The sequence below is a fragment of the Pezoporus flaviventris genome, unplaced genomic scaffold (assembly GCF_033815535.1).
Source record: "Pezoporus flaviventris isolate CSIRO_AGI_PZ_B2104156 unplaced genomic scaffold, CSIRO_AGI_Pfla_v1 ptg000036l, whole genome shotgun sequence".
NCBI lineage: Eukaryota > Metazoa > Chordata > Aves > Psittaciformes > Psittacidae > Pezoporus > Pezoporus flaviventris.
In genome coordinates this window covers 16460080-16474717 of record NW_026892584.1, presented here as the reverse complement: position 1 = coordinate 16474717, position 14638 = coordinate 16460080, and the positions used below count along the sequence as shown (strand labels likewise).

The 14638-nt window shown below is 38.4% G+C and overlaps 1 long non-coding RNA gene across 1 annotated transcript in view; it reads right to left on the bottom strand.

Moving 5' to 3' along the window:
* The window catches only part of LOC133274313 (uncharacterized), a 131897-nt gene extending 118041 nt beyond the window's left edge, over nt 1-13856 (bottom strand). The window contains exon 1 of the long non-coding RNA XR_009745105.1: nt 13783-13856. This is a non-coding gene — a long non-coding RNA (uncharacterized LOC133274313). The remainder of the gene's footprint in view (nt 1-13782) is intronic.
* Nucleotides 13857-14638: the final 782 nt, after the last annotated feature.

The window sequence follows — 14638 nt, the reverse complement described above, 5'->3', positions numbered from 1 at the left end:
GTAGGGAAGAATAAAGTGCCTTGTATCATCTTGAAGTTGCAGAAGTAGTATTAACCTAAAGCATGATATATTTCTATGAGCAGTTCATATATCACATTCTCCTTTCCAAACTGTGAAACTTGGTATTCCTCAGGAGTTCACTCTGTTAAACATAATGGACAAGATGAAGCTCAATCTCCCCTCACCTGACTTGTATATTATATATATACCCTGACTTATACCTCAATACAACTTCATGAGTTTTCCTTTTCATCCTTCCCAGAGTTAATGACCAGCATGGATGAAAAAGAAATTTGAAAAATAAAAAGACTTTACAGCCACCGAATCACTAATTTTTACAGAAAGGTATGACTAGGAGCTCAGTCTCTTCTTGAGTTCCACAGAAAGGCTCACTAGTTTATCTGTAGGCAATCTGTAGGGAATGGCATACACTAGACATCGGAGAAAATCAGAAGTCATACCCAATGGCCATATTTCTACACCTGTGGCTTACTAGTTCTGTCATATCAAGAGCTACAATTTCCTCTTTTAGCAGGGAAGAGCCACCTTCTGAATGACAATTCTATGATCATAACTTCCCCAGCAGAAGATTTTCTTACTCCTTCCTTTACTCCCAGACACTCTTCCCCTGCATACCTCTCATTGCCTGTAGCAGCACTTCTGAGACACAGACTGAGCAAAGCTGTGAAAATAACACATCCCACTCACTGCTCGCATTTTGCCCTAGGCCACAAGTTTCTTCATATCTCTTTTCTGCTTGGCAAGCTAATTCCAACTGGAGAGGTAACTATGCCCTTGATTAACCCTTCTTTAGGATAATTAGATGAAGCATGTGCATTGATGTGGGCACACAAATACCAAACAACAGTCTTTTTAAACATTGTTATATTGATGTTATTTGTTAGGGACAGAACTGTTGCTGACAGGCTACTGTCAAATCAGTTTCTCTGTACCTCACTAAAAATCACAGTCCCTGTGACTGTAGATGTGCTTCCCTGGGGTGTAGACATGTTTCCCAACTTCTTTGCTTGCAAATGTGTATTCAGTATTCATAACTCTAATGATTTTTGTCTTGCAGCTAAGTAATGTAAGGCAGAGTCATCTGCATTTGCAACTGTCTTCCTTTGGGTTGTAAAATGGATAGAATTCACCCTGTTCACAATGTACTTTCTTTCTTCTAGATGCGTATGCATGAGTTTCACTAAAACTATTAGACTTGAATAGGCTTCTAGTTTCAAACCTTCTGATTAATATCAGGTTAAAGATGGTTATTTGGCTTTGGAGACAAAGCTGAGGTGGACAACGGCTCACATTGTGTTATCTTTAATCTTTCTTGTCAAGGGTAAGAGCCTGGGAAGAAGCAGATGCATTCAGCTGCCAATGAATGAAGAGCTACACAGTTCATGTCACCAGCAAATGTACATCTTTGATCACAGTGCTATGTTTGAGGAAAGAAGAGGCTTTCCAACGGTGTTTGTACACTAACACACAGAGCCTGGGCAACAAAGAACTGCAAGTCCAGGCCAGTTGTGCAGCTACCACATGAGCAGAATCTGGTAGCCCTGATGTGACAGTACACAAACTGGGAAAGGTCATGGACAGGCGAAGAAAGAGAGGGACAAGCAGCAAACAAAAGGAGGAGGAGTCACATTCCTGTATCAAGGAGCTCCAGTAAGAAAGTAAGATGTTTCTGTTGTGAGCCTTCAAGACGAAGAAGGAACACAGGATCCCATGGTCCATTATAAGGAGGAGACCATGAAGCTTTCCACAAATAACTAGCAGAAGTCTCCTAATCACAGGCTCTCATCTTCATACACGATTCCATCAATACAACCATCTACTAAGAAAGCAACAGCATTTTAATGATGACATTCATGGCAATTTCACAACATAAATGCTAGAGGGACAAGCTGGGCAATACTCCAGATGTCCTGTTGCTCGAAACAGCAAAGAACTGGTGACAAATGCAGTGACAAGTGCAAAAAAGAGGATGAGAGGAATTTAAATGAAACTTGTGGCTACTTGGAGGGAATTACAAAGTTGATGGAGATGAACTTTTGCTAGTTGCAGCTGGTAAATCTCAGGAAAATAGGTAAAAACTATGATATAGGTGATTCAGACTGGATAGTAGAAACAATGTTTTCACCAGGAAGGTAGTGCATCACCAGAGAGATAATTAAATCCTCTGTCTTAGACATTGTCAAGACTTGAGTAGATAGAGCCATGGCTGATCTGATTGCTTTGGCAATAGTCCTGCTCCAGGTGTATGCTGGAGTAGAGACATCCACTGATCCTTACTAACCAACATTTCTCTGATTCTATAATTTCATCTTGCAAAACTTCACAGATTTCTTCTGGAATTGTTATTTTAAAGTTTTTTTCCTTTGTCCTTCAGCACATTCTATTCAAAACAGGTCATTAAGCATACCTGATCATTCAATTTCTCAGTCAAAGGAATAAGAATTGGTTAATTAATTTCTGCTAAATTAATAACCTCATCATTGTTCACTCAGTAAGAATACAAATTTTTTACCCTATTATTTTTTCTAGCTTTTTAAGATAGTATGTCCATCTTGACAAAGTGAATTACTAAGACATTTTCCATTGACCAAATCCAAACATTTTGCTACTGGGCTAAACCAAGTCTAGTTACATTAATGATTATTGTGAAGAGTGTATTTCTTTTTGCTCTTCCATTATAGTAGACACTGTTTCTGCACAGACGTGAACAGTGCTTTTCCCCAGGAAACTCAGGTTTTTTTTTTTTATACTAGACAAAATCAGAAATGTATTTAGAGGATAAGACAGGATAAATATATGTGGATTATTATATTGTGCACTGTCTGGAGCCTTCTTCCTAGCTTTACTTTACATCAGGGACATAATGCTACAGAATAATCCTCATTAGTAATGTAAGCAAGTAGAAGAGACGACTTATTTACAGTGAGCCAGCAGTACTGGCCTGAAAAGAATGTCATCTCATGGACATATTTTTTAAATATAATTATGTGTGTATGTAACCTCATGCTACTGCTGGAGGCCATGCACCTATCTTCTGAAGCAGAGACATTCATGAGGTTGAAGTGACAGCCCTTCAGGAAATTTGTCTCATGCTTAAGTCTGCCTAGGACGGACCATATAGAGGAAGTGTAAGTGCTGTATATTCTGCAATGGAAGCAGCAATTTGAGAAAGTCTCTGGTTTATCTGGTGGCCTAACTAACTGATGCTTCTGGTGCGGTATGCCCACTATGCAGGAAATTCTTATTGCATAAGACGTGTAAAATGAGCAACTGTTTATATGTTCTTTTGCAGAAAAAATAATGGTCTACATGAAATAGCAGCATGAACAAACTGTTAAAAATTAAGGAAACAGAGAAGGGCTAGGTTTTCTTGGAAGACAGGTACTGATTTAGATTCATCACTGATGTGGGTCTCAAATTTACAAAATTTGTGCAAAAATCAGGAAAAGTGGATAAACCTCACCCTTTACATTACTTTCAGGAGGCAAATACAGTCTTATTATAAAAATTCTAAAGTTATAAATTTTAAAAGTTTCAAATTATAAAGTGCAAACTTCACCTGAAAAATATGAAAATAAAGAAGGGGCACCGCAATTTGCATAAGTGTGGAAGCAGTTTTCAGTTAAAGTTTGTTGTTCTCCAGCATTACAAATATCTTCTGCATTACAACCTGGGATCAATATCTAGGCAGCAAAATTTTATTAATATCTTTCTTCCTCAATGTCCACTTTACAAGAAAAGGAACAGGACTGGGTGATGTGCAGAGTATCACTATCAAATTGTGAAGCTGCCGAAGTTATTCATATGAACAAGTTTATTACAGCATACTATGATTTTTCTTAAATATACTAATTAGTCTCCACTTTCCCACCACCAAACATGCAGTTCCTATCGAAACTGATAGCAACCCCAGATGTTCAGGCTCTTTAAAACCCAGGTTGTCTTATCTTAGATATTTCTGTTTATCTCCACTATGGTAAGTAAGGGCTAGATCCTCAAAGATAGTCAGGCACCAACATGAAACTGATGGAACATTAGTGTCTAAATATTTTTGTAGATTTTATTCTAAAGGTAGGCCTGCATGTTTCAAGAATATCTGTGCTTCCAGCAGTTGTTTGACTCCCCGTTTTCAGCCTACCATTGCTAATAGGCTATTCAAACATCCCTGGGAGACGGAAAAAGGACACAATCAGTCTTTGGAGGCTAGGAAAACCCAATGATTTAATACTAAATTATTAATAAGAGAACAGATTTCAGAATTTGCAAATTCCCTCAGGAAATTCTGGTACATTTATCTTATCTTTAAGACTGAAATGGGTCTTGTCATTTATTAATGCTTGCTGTCATATTTAATTTGAACACATTTGAAAGAGCTTACCCCACCACCACCACTTACTGGCTTTGAAACAAGCAGATATGAGTATACCCAGTTTATGGTGGTAAATGAATTTCATCTGATTGCTGCTCCTACATAAGGGCCTCTCAGTTAGTGCATACAATGCTGTAGGGGCAGATGTGTCTCACTGTTGCATGAACATGTGCTGCATTGACTCATGTTAATAAGCAGGTAAAAGTTTGCCTCTTCCAACAAGTCTGTATTTCTGCGATAACCCCTCCTCTATCTTCTACTCCCCAGTGGTGCAGAGGAATGGGAGTCGGGGACTATGGTCCATTCATCACAAGTGCCTCTGCTGCTCTTTCCTTGTCAGGGGGAGGGCTGCAGTCTTCCCCTGCTCCAGTGTGGGGTCTCTCCCACAGGAGACAGTCCTCCATGGACTTCTCCCACGTGAGCATTTCCACACACTCCAGTTCTTCACAAACTACTCCAAGGTGGGGTCCCTTCTAACGGGGTACAGTCTGGGCTGTATGTGGAGACTGCTCCACTGTGGACCTCCATGGCTGCAGGGGGCCAGCCTGCCTCACCATGGTCTACACCACATGCTGCAGGTGAATCTCTGTTCCAGTGCCTGGAGAACCTTCTCCTCTCCACCAACCTTGGCTCTGCAGAGCTGTTTCTCTCACATGTTCTCACTCCTCTCTTCCAGCTACTGCTCTGCAGCAGTTTTTCCCCTTCTTAAATATGTTAACCCAGAGGTACTACCAACATCGCTGATGGACTTGACCTTCGCCAGCATCGGGTCCATCTTGGAGCCAGCTGGCATTGGCTCTATGGGACACAGGGGATCTTCTCACAGAAGCCACCTCTGTAGCCCCCTGCTGCCAAAACCTTGCCATGAAAACCCAATACGTATACACTCTATGTCAATCGTGTCTGGGCCACATTATGCAAGTTCCTATTTGGGCAGATATTAATGGGAAATTTGCCTTCATGGACTGTGGAATTTTATTCTTTCATTTACAACCAGAAGTATCTGAATTTTTTAAGGTGATGACATTTCAGTTGGTCAGTGGAGGGCATTTCTACAGCCATTAGCCCTATATGTTTGCCAGTCAGATGGCTCAAATGGTCTCTCAGAATTAATTCAGTTTATACTATTTTGAGACAAGTAATTTTTGAACAGCCAAGAACACCTAACTGACTACAGCTTTCTTAAAGATCTCTCACATTCCACACACTTTCTAATCTCTTAAACCAGGGTAACAAACACTATAGAGGAAATATTTTGTTAATGCAAAGGTGCAGTAACTTTCCTGTGCCTCCCCTATCGTCCCTTATAGGTGGATCTTTACATCAGGGCTTATACATTAATTTAGTTGCTTTTTAGCTCTGCTAACCTCACCGGCTCGTTTTTAGGGAAAAAATTCAGCAGCTACAGCTGCCACATTTTGGGATGTTTGGGTTTAAACATCCAACTAGACTACTATTTCCTGGAACCTCTCTTAAACGTCAGAACTTCTTAATTACTTGCATAGCAAAAAGTGCAATCACTCATTACTACAAAATGTTTTGTCATCTGCCAAGGAATTCCAAACTTTATGCAAGCTGATGAAAATTTATGTGAAGACAGGAAATGATTAATAAAATATCACTGGGAATAATTAAAATATATTTCCAATATTCATCAAAAATATGTTTGATCGTTCTTATATTTTGGCAGGTTTATGAGTCATAACCTTCCCTACCCAGATGATGACCTTTAAGTAGTAATTTTTTCGATTGGTACAATCACAGACAAGAATTTCATATTTATTATACAAAGTTTCCACTGTTTGTACTTCTAAGCCAATGAGATAAATAGGATGACGTAACATAATTTTCCTTAATTGAGCAACCACTTAGCTGTGCATTACTTTTACAATATGAAAGTATTCAGTCGACAGTTAGGTCCTATTAGATACAACTGTTGTCACAAGAAACCTTATCTCAGTACTTGGTGTCATCACGTGCAATGTCAGAAAGTATCAGCCACAGGAAATACAGAATAAGTATATATTATTGCTAACTCCAGTTGCATGACCCTGGGATTAAATGGTAACTTGTTATATTTTGTTCACCCTTAAGTATTTTTGCCCTCTCCTAAGACCACCAGGACTAGGTTATTACTGAATGAAAGTTGAGATTCTCCCATATGCAGCACATTTTGATATGGCACTGCATGTAATAGCCTTAAAAAGGATCAGAAATGAGGCTAAGTACATTCTAGGACAAAATATTGAACTTAAATTGAAAGAAAATCCCCATACCAAAACCACATTCCTAGTTCCTAGGTCATATCCTTATCAAGACAAAAGCATCAGTTTTCAGCTGACAATTTCTTGTGAAAACCAGAACCTGCTCAAAGCCCAGGATTTACTGAATAAAACCAATGATGGCAATGAAGAGAATTAAACTTTAGTCCAGTTTCTTTCATAACTACCAGTAGCACAAAAAAAAATCCCCAAACCCTGATGCAAGCCTTCGAAGTCACTGCTTTCAGCTTAGCAGAGAGAGACAAGGCCCTATACTTTGGGAAGAAGCCTCCAGACCTCCCTTCCACAGGAGAAATACCAGGAAATGCAGATATCTTCAGGTCTGCTGGTGTTATCAGACTACTCAAGGACGCACATTCTGTCACTTTTGTCACGAAGTCCACATCTCCTCAATTCGCTATGACACTCCCACTGCCCAGCATGCTCACCTTTCCTTCTTTCCTACAGAATTCCATCTGCCCTTTTCCCCCCTGCTTCTACTTTACTCCTATTCACTTTTCACCTTAAAGCACTCTGTTCCCAAGTTTGCTTTTGCTTACAGAAGATTTTAGAAAAATCCACATCAAGACTTGAGACACAATTCCTTCCAGATCCACGGAATGCCATTCCCCCATTAAGCAGACCAGGGATCTGCTGAAATACGGTCCCAATTCCCTCCCCACCAATGCACAGGATTTCGTTTCCAAAGGAATCTCATGGAAGTACAGAGGGAAGAACCGGTGGACAAATGGAGCTGGCCTTGACATAAGGCTGGAAAATGAGATAGGTCTGCACTCGTCTGTCCAAGAACTAAAAAGTATTTTCATAACTATACATTTAGACATTATTTAAAGAAACATTATGAGGGTGAACATCCGCAAGACAAACTCAATCTCCATACTGCCCTTAAAGCCCTACATGCTACATTCTACATACTTCTGCCTGGAGAAGGGAAAATAAGATTGTGATGCCTGCTCAGTTCTGTCTTCAACTGAGAACATTTTTCAGTTTTGAGGTTTCCAAAACTGTCCACTAAAAGTAAGACTGAAATCAAAGTGATCCACAGTGTTCAACAGCCAGTCCTCATCCTGCCTCCCAGCTTGCATTTGAAAGTCAAGAGTAGAAAAGACTCCATCTTGTCACATTTTTTAAGGTATTTTATATGCACCTAGAAATGGGAAGAAAAACAACACAAACAGGAAAAGTCCATGCTAAAAGAAAAGTTTACCATTTGAGATGCTAGCTAAGTTCTGCTGTGTTCTTAATTTTTCTTTTGGTTTGTCAACAAACGAAAATGAGCAAAGATGAATTATAAGTTTCTGGAAAGTATAAAAAATAGCAATTTTTACTATTTTCTAGTGATGCACACTTTGCAAATAGTCTTGCTTTGCTTCAATTGCCACATTACTTACAGAATTTATGATAGAGTACAAAACAACACATCACACATTATGTGATGCTTATTTCCAGTTACACTAAGAGATAATCACAACATTACCATGCGTGTCTCAGCATAATGAACTTTGGCTTGGACGAGAACACAATTTCAGTTAGACAAAGATGCACAAAATGATGAAAATAAATCATGTGAGCAGCTGACAGAAACTGCTGCCAACCTACCTCACATGTACATTGAAACAGATCTGTGATAAACTAACAGATACTAGAGTAAACAAAAGGAGATATATCTACTACCCACTATAAAAAGAGGCATTCAAGCCTCAAAGTGTAAAGCAAGTATGTACTTCTTAGAACTTCCCTCCCAAGAAAAATTTGGCATTAGGAATAAAATGGCATTCCTATATAGGGCTGGGTTTTAACAAGAGACCTTGAAACACATATGACAACCATTTACACAAATTTCATCTTATCACACCAGTAAAACCCAGGCTCAAAGGATGACATACACATATCAGGAAAACATTCATAACCTAGGAAGATAGATAGTTATATACTGACTTCTCATGCCAAGCAGAAGCACTTAAAAAGTTGCTTATTTTTTTACTGTCTTTTATGGCAAACTCTGATTTACATTGGCCTTCTGGAAACAAGTGCAGGGAATAAACTCTGGAGGAAACACCAAAACTTCTTTGCACCTAGATGTCCTGAAAAGTGGTCTAAGAACCTATGCTAAAACTCTTGATTGAAATGAAACATTTTCTGTTAATTCTGTTTTGTAGCTAAGTAAAAATACTGACAACTGAAGACAAGCATGAACAGTCTCCAGCAGAGACACTACTGACTTCTCACTGTGAAAAATCTAAACTCTGCAGTTTTGTTAATTCTCACAGGCATATGAACGTGGAAACACACACAGACAGAGCTCTGTGAAAAAGCTGGAAGACAACAACAAAATTAAATCTGTCATCACAAACTATGCTAGTTCATTCCTAACCCATTCATGAGTAACAGAAGAAAAACAAACAAAACAAATCCTAGTTTGATTACACAACTATCATTTTTGCCAGAGCTCTATAATAAAGCAGCTTCAAAGGTCAGGCATACAAATTACGCTTTCAGAGAAGGATCCTATATAAAGATATTAGTTTTGAAAAGATTAATTCATCTCACAGATTGCTAGATCTCCATTAAATACATAACTCGTATGCTGGAAATAAACATAAGAGTTCAGCTTCCTTTGCATGACTACATTTGAATCTTTCTCAAGAATACAGGTTCCATTTTAGAAACATTTTTAAGCTTTGTTTAACTCTGTGGTGACAGAACAAGAGAGTGTTCATGTTAAAGCAGTTAAATTTTCTGGCTTCCTTAGATCACAGACTGGCACATCTAAGCTGGAAGTCTGAGAACGATGAGTGTGAAACCTCGGGGGAAAAGCAAGGAGATGAGAAGCGATCCTCACATGAGTACCCACTGCTCAGAACTGAAAAAATCTGGACCACAGTTGAGGAAAATGCTAGTTGACTAGCTCAGTCCCATTTCACATTATGGCAGGTCTTCAGGGAATAAAAACCTGAGGGGTTATTCTGGCCGAGTTATGAACAGATCTCAAACAGATGATACTAGGAGCAATTTGAGATGAGGACATTTTATGAAATAATTTACTATGGCCCAATTCAAATTTTTAATTCAGTCTAAAGTTATGGACTTCTTGGCCCTCCCTACTGTACCTGTATGAATCCTGGTGTCCACAACGCCTGTTTGTTGTGTTAAGACTGTACATGAAACCTAACAATTTTGAGTTCTATTTCTAACCTAATGGATAAATTGTCTTAGACCTCTCAAGTAGTATCTTGTAAGGGGGTCATTTTTACAGAAAGGACTCTAATTTTTATTGTTTTATTGTGATTACTGAGGCTTGTAATAATTTTGCTTTATACTTCCATGGCAACACAGAAATAGCAGACAACAATTTGAGAAAGTTTACAGCTAAATTTAGATATAAGTCCAAATGTGGATCTAAATTCGCATGTTTCTCAAAATGAAAGATTGTCCTGTTCTTGTGAAAAGGCTATTAGCTGGGTTTCACTATCCCCCTTAGGCATTCCTAACTTCCATGATGTCTAAGTGTTGAGACACAAAAGAAATATTTTCAAACTTTGTCCCACATGAATTTTCACTAAAGAAAAGGCTCTTACAATAACTTGTCACCAACGACCTTTCTGTCATCTTGGGAATTTTAAAGAAAAACAAAACTCCCAGGAAAGCCTGTGAAAGTAAAATAGATAGAAACAACAATTTATTGGAAATTCCCTTACATGATGCTATTTTAAAGACAGACAAGTCCTATATTTGGCATAGCAGAATCTTTACTGGAAAACTCTAGAAATGTATGAACAATCCCACCCACAACATTCCCACTCTTGTTTTGTGGAGGTGCTGCTGAAGAATAGCTGCATCACCACACAGAAATAAAACCCTGAACAATTTTATCATGTATAGCTGGGTAATATCTGCTACAAATTACAAGTTCTGGGTTTTCTTCTGTAAAGAGGGGACTGTAATATCTTACTTGAGAAGGGTGGTATGATTCACAATTAGATTCAAATTACAGAGTCAATCACACCATGAAGGAATAATGCTCTACTTTTAATGAGTAGAAAAAAATTGCATTGGGATCACATCACTAAAAGACAATCTGGTGTTTATTACATGTAACTGCTAGCCTTGCAATGTGTGAGGGATGCATGTGAATCACATCTGTGAAAGTTCTTCAGGTTGGATTCTTCTTCCTTGTCAACATTTTTGAACATGAATTTTATTGAATGCAGTCTACTCTGTTTGGAAGATTCTAAACAGAATGTTCCAGTTCAAGACAAAATCTTTATTGTCCCCTCTGCCAGGAAGAGAAATAGAGCTACTTCTGGGCAGAACTTCCTGAAGAGCACTGCAGGTATTATTCAGTGCTGCTTTGCCTCTGTCCTCATCAGGAAGCACCTGAAGGAGCTATTCCACCAGAATATGAGAGACTCCAAACATTAATATTCTCATTCCTTCACCAAATCACTGTTTCAGTCTGATAACAGCTGTCTGTATCTCTGTTGAGTTTTACTTGAAGGTGTATGGAACAAAAGGGAGGAAGTGTTGATTTAACTAATTTTTTCCTGCATCATCTTTGAACAAATGTTCTGCATATTTAGAGGGTACTAGGATATAAAGAGTTTTCTGATTTTGTATTCTCAAGAAGAAAAGTGCTATTATTACAATGCTATAATTAGAATTATCACAGTTGTAGCCCTTTATCATTAACCAGGAAGCCATTTCTCTTATGATATCTTTAAAGGACATTGTAGACCTTTTTCAGGAGGTTCCACACTCCAGGCAGTGCTTCTGTATAGTCAGAGCCATCTTGGCTTGCTCTCTCTTAAATCCAGCCTTTTCCTACTGTTAAGTGTTAGATATAATGAGGCAAAGGGAAGATCCTTTTTCACTGATCCTGTTGTTTTTTTTTTTCTCACAGTTCTTCAATGAATTTTTCCAGAAAAAAAATACAACTTTCTTAGAAATGCCTAAGAGAATTGTAGAAATACATTCTTACCAGTGCTTTTATACTGTAACATAAAAACGGTGATTTGGTAAATCAGTAGTTATTCAAAACTAGGTTAATCAGAATTCTTTTCCCCCATAAAAACATTGCAATCAAAAAGCATTTTTAGCACTTCCTCTCTACCATTCTAGCATCTTCTTTCTTTAGCTTAAAATGTTATTGTTTCCTTTGAGCACAGCCAAATGTGGTCTGTAAAATGCACATAAAACCAGTTTCTTACATGGTAAAATATTCTGACATCAGTGGATAAAAGATTACTATGGACCTGCTATTACTTGAACTTACTGCCTGGCTGATTGCATCCTCCCTTGTTCATCCCAGGAACTTTCCTCACAAAAGTTTTAACTAACATTTAAAACACACTTAATGGCTTTGTTAACAGAAGTATTTCATCTGACAGGATTTAGCCTGATTCAGTTTACCTACTGGCTGATGCACTTAAACCTCCTGTTCTCTGTACAGTCTGTGAGCCTACAATACCTCATTGTTTGGCTCCTTATAGGTGATAATGAAATTGGCATTCAGTTCCAATTCCTGAATGGTTTCCATGAGACTTTTTCAAAGTTGTTTGCTACTCCTGGTATTATATAACCATCTTAGTTTCAGCATGCATAAAGGCATGTTTCTGACAAATACCTTATCTCCAGGATTGTATTAATAACTAAACATGAGTCACACTGGGCATCAAACATGTTTGTGTTTATACATGATATACAGTTAGGACTTACTCTAAAAACCACAGTTAAATCTGTTAGCTAAATACATTGTCAACACATTACCCTGTATCTTGGGCAGCCCTTTATTTACTATGCAAGTGGCCCTGATACCCTTCTGTCCAAACACAAGTTAACATTACACTGGAAACTGAAGTGAGGATCACACACAAATTGTGTTGCCTCATAAAAACTAGCCTTTAAATTAAGGTTTTAAAACTGCAAAGCACTGAGCTTTAGGACCACAGTTCAGTGAAATACTGAATCACATGCTTAACCTTAACAACACCAGTAGTTCCATAGGTTTTAGTGAAATTAAGTGGTTTAATGCCTACCTCTACCAGTAGCAGTGTTTAGCAGCTTGCAAATTCAGTCACTAAAGGAAGCTTGTAAGCAAGTGATTGCTCACAGGGTCACTGATTCAGTGACCTTGAGTGCATATTTACTATAAGAATAACAAGTAACCACAACATAGGACTGTATGTGAGATGTTAGTAACAGACATTTTTTAAATGCAGCTTAGTCAGAACTGGAATATTCTGGTAAGGAAAATGAAAGGAATTTTGTCTCAGTAAACTAAAATAAAAGAAAAAAATGCTCTGTCAAACAACTTAAAATATAGATACATACTTAACTGAAAAATATAAGAGATAATCACAAATTTATGCTGCCCCTGTCAACAGAGAGGAGCCGTGTGTGGTCACAAAGCATTAACTGCAACTATCACAATGTTCTGGACAACCACATTGATACTTTATTGCTTTCTTCATTATATTTATAATGCAAAGCAGATCCTATGAACATAGTCACCCATGCAAAAATATCTTTGCCAGATATTTCTACAAAATTACACTTTCAGCAACTTTTTTTTTAATCTATTATGTTTGATACAGTATCTTACTAGGAAAAAGGGATATAGTGAGTCTCCTCTAACCAAGAAATAAAAAAATTGTTCATGGTTTTAGGTATCATCAGGCCTTCTCAAAAGGACCTTATGCTTTCATAGTTTTTTGTAGTTTCTTCTTTTATATTAATATGAAATTAGTAAATATGTCCCATGTATAAACTCGTGGCCTTTGAGGCTTATGACAGGGTTTTAGGACCAATAGCTTATCTCAGAAGAACCTCAGAAGGGACATTGCATGCACCTGAGATCTCCAGAAAACCAGTGGTTAGACCACCTGGCACCTAAATCCCATAGCTGAACTAAAGACATATTGAATGACAAGATTGCAGATGCATAGTCATGGTGGTGGCTGACAGCATTTCATTAATTATTAGGGTGAGAAAGCATTCATATGGGTTGTGGAAGATTTTGGATCAAATCACTCATGTCTGAAGTCAGTGTCTCAACTCTGATTTCACATCTGAATTCAGTCTCAGACTTGTGCCTAGATCATGGGCTACTACCTTTCAGGTATCCCTTCAGCAATCACTTAGGCCAAGTCTCTTTCATCCACCTCTGCTAAAACTCTTCTAATCTGTGAAGTAAAATAAGTAGATTTTAGCCAGGATGGGGAGCATAACTTGGGGCACTTCTCTTGCAGACAAGTCTCTAACTGGGCAGACAAGCCATTTCCTACACTCAATGAACATTTTAAATATCAAATAAAATCAATACCTTGAATAGCACACACTGGCATACGTGCGTGTGTGGTGTTTGCTGGGTATCAGGTCCCCATATGCTGCACGCCATGCCAAGAAAAGGGATGTCCCTGAGGGGCTGCAGCACATGGGCAGCCCACACTTGGCCATCGGAGCCCCTGAAGGGCTGCAGTGCACATGCAACCCACACAAGGGCAGGTGTACAAATTGAAAGAGCAGCAGAAGCACACCAAAACGGGCACACAATGCCAGCTTCCTGCACCACTCCTCATCTCACTGGAGGAATTTGTACTGACCAAGTATAACCCTGAATGAAAAATCAGAGAAATTGGGACTAGGAAGTGGGGAAGAGAGATGTTTGGCTGAATTTGAGACCGGGGAAGGATTTCCTCTGTTTAATTGTTAATTTTCTTCATATACAAAACATTTCTGTTTTTTTAGTTTCTGTTACTGGGCAATAAATTAAGTGCAAATTCCAGAAGTCTTTTTTTGCCCAGAGTGCCCCAATTCCTCCACAGTTGTAGGTCCAGTGCCAACCTATCTCCATGAAGCACCATCTAAGGAAAGGTGACCATCGAATTAACCATCATTAACATAGAAGAACTGATGAAATTATTCCTGTCTATATTTCTGAGCTGAGAAGTATTAGACTCAACATACC